The sequence below is a fragment of the Pseudorca crassidens genome, chromosome X (assembly GCF_039906515.1).
Source record: "Pseudorca crassidens isolate mPseCra1 chromosome X, mPseCra1.hap1, whole genome shotgun sequence".
Classification (NCBI taxonomy): Eukaryota; Metazoa; Chordata; class Mammalia; order Artiodactyla; family Delphinidae; genus Pseudorca; species Pseudorca crassidens.
Window position 1 is genome coordinate 114,494,635 of NC_090317.1, and position 2,812 is coordinate 114,497,446.

Below are 2,812 nucleotides of genomic sequence, written 5' to 3' on the forward strand. Positions count from 1 at the left end.
ACCACTGTGCCACCAGGGAAGTCCCTATGAGGAAATATTTAATCAGGCATTCATCACCCCCCCTTTTTTTTTTTTACTGTCTCAAATCCTTTTCTGAGGAGCACTTGACACCTCGGAACTTCATAACCTGTTATATATGGTTATATTTGCCTCATGTTAAATAATATATAATGTTCTGTTATTTTTACTTGGTAATCTTTTTGATAATTTTTTCTTCATTGGTCATTGTGACCAAAATCTTTTGGAAAATTGGTATTCATTTTTGTTACTTTAGGTTATAAGGCTTCATTGCAAAGTAAAGGAAGTAAGCGAACACAAATATTTCCTTGTCTTCAGCTGGCCTCCAGATTCTCCTAACAATGCCCTATATAATCAGATCTGAGCTTCCCTAAGTCACACCAGTCTGTGACTGTAGGTGAACAGTATCTATCGATTGTTGATGGCTTCTTCTATCAGTGATAATGCAGCACCTTTAGCCACAAGTCATCCCCTTTGCCTCTCTAATTTTCTTGTCCAGGTATTTTCTAGAAGTGCCCGGGACTCCTCTGGAAGCTCAGGAACAATAGATTTGGGAGCGTATCTTGGGTTCCCCTCGTCTTTCCTCAGCTGCCTTCTTCCCTATAACTAGAGGTTTTCTGTGAAGTCACTTGAAGATGGCACCTCATCTCTGCCATTGTTTTCAGTGTCTTTCACAAGAACACTGATATCTGGACCAAGACGGGTGTCACCTAGCATTCACAGTGAGGGTTCCTCAAGGTGCCAAGGTTTCATGTTCTGAGAGTCCTCTGGGAACTGAGATGAGGAGAATGATTATCACCTCTTCTGTTTCACATTTTGTCACAAGGTATCAAAGCAGTGTTTCTTTTGGTACCACTGTCACTCAGAATCCCTCATAAAAACAAGTTAAATCACTTCATGTGTCTCTGTCCCACTCACATAAGAGCTGGCATGTCACTATGCATTTTGGCTTGGAAATTAATATTTTAGGCAAAATACCATCTGGCCTTTACCATAGCAATTCCTACAACCCCCAAAGGATGAGTAGCCTGCCCCACAGCAAATCCCATATCTTTAGCCAAAGTGTGGCATACAAATAAACTAATTAATTCTTAGTAGCCTTACCCACTGCTGTTGAGACACTTGAACAAGTAGGGAGTTTCTCTTTACTATCATACCCTCCTCTTGTGCTCAATTCATGTTTAAAATGACTTCATGCTTTGCCTTATTTACCCAAAGCCAATTCTTATCAGTTTGGAGCTCCAATATGTCAGTATCTGACCTTCATTTCAAACTTGATAGATATAACATAGCCAAGACAATCACAAAACAACTGAAAATATAGTTAAGTCCAGAGACCAACCAGGCTTACAGGTTCTTAGAAGACTTATTGAATCCATGGTCCACCTCAACATCATGGGAGTATGTTAGTTTTTTATTTTTTTCTTCAAAGGAGTCAATTTTCATAAAAGCTCATAGAGGTTAAATGTCTATATTAAAACATTTTCTTTAATTCCTTCCAAGTTCAACTCCCTCCAAATTCATACCCTCACTCCCATCACTCTAGCAATCCACTTTATAGTCATGCTTGTATCCCCACTGCCTATCAAGAGAAAAGGAAGAATGAAACCGTAAATAGGACCTTCCTCCACAAAACAGAGGAAGTACAGACATCCTCTTAAAAGCATAGTATCAGTGGATAAGATGAGCATCCACATTTTGAGGAAATACGAGTAAGGTAAAGAATTCTAGCTAAGTTTTAATACATTAATCACAAAAGAAGATAAGATAAAAAGGGATGTAGCATGTTGTTAAGATTGCAGGATGTTTCTGACTTGTAATACTATACTCTTTAGCCAAAAGGTTAAAAGAAATAGACCAACGTGGTTTTGAAATAGCTACTGATCGCAGCTGAATGGCCAGTAAAATATATATTAGTTCTGTCTGAGTGATATCCTCTGTAAACTTTCCCAGAGATAAGGATACTGATGTAGAAATGTTGGGACAAATCATAAGAACCGTATTATAGCAACTAATTCTCAAGACACAAAGATTTAGAGCAGTGGTTCTCAAAGTATGATCCTGGACCCAGCAGCATTACCTGGGAATTTGTTAGATATGCAAATTCTGATATTGTTCCCCAGACCTAATGAATCAGAAACTTCGGGGGTGGAGGGCGGGCAGAAATCCATGTTTAATCTCTGTTAATCACCCTCCTTGTCATTCTGATACATGCTTAAAATTGAGAACCACTGGTTTAGAGACGATTTATAAATGACTTTACTTATATGAACAAACATTGGCTAGTTGTCTAGGTTTAAGAACCCACACAGATAAAAGAGGCATACAACAAAAGCCATGCTCTTTAGGGTCATAAAATTTGGTTAAGAAACAAAACATAATTTACAGATATTTTTAAAATCCAAAGCAACAATAAGGAAGATGGTATAGAGGAGTCAGGGTTTAGTTTAACTGCCAATTTCATGGAATTGAATATTCCTAATGCATTTGCAGAAGAAGGAAAGATCACTTACTCCCAGTAGGATTAAGGAAGACTGCTAGGAGGACATGATGATTAGGACTGTTATGAAGGTTTTGAATGGAAGTTTGAAGGTTAGAGGGAAAGTGAGGGGGGACATTGAAGACTTGGAGAAAGCACAAATAGTATTTCAATGACTGAAGAGATTAATTAATTGAAACAGAAGTTTCATGTTCATTAAAGATATAAGGAAAGGAGGTCAGCCTTGCCCTTAAAGTTTAGCCTTGGAATTTATTGGTATCTTTCTAGCATTATGATGCTTTGAATAATTTTCTT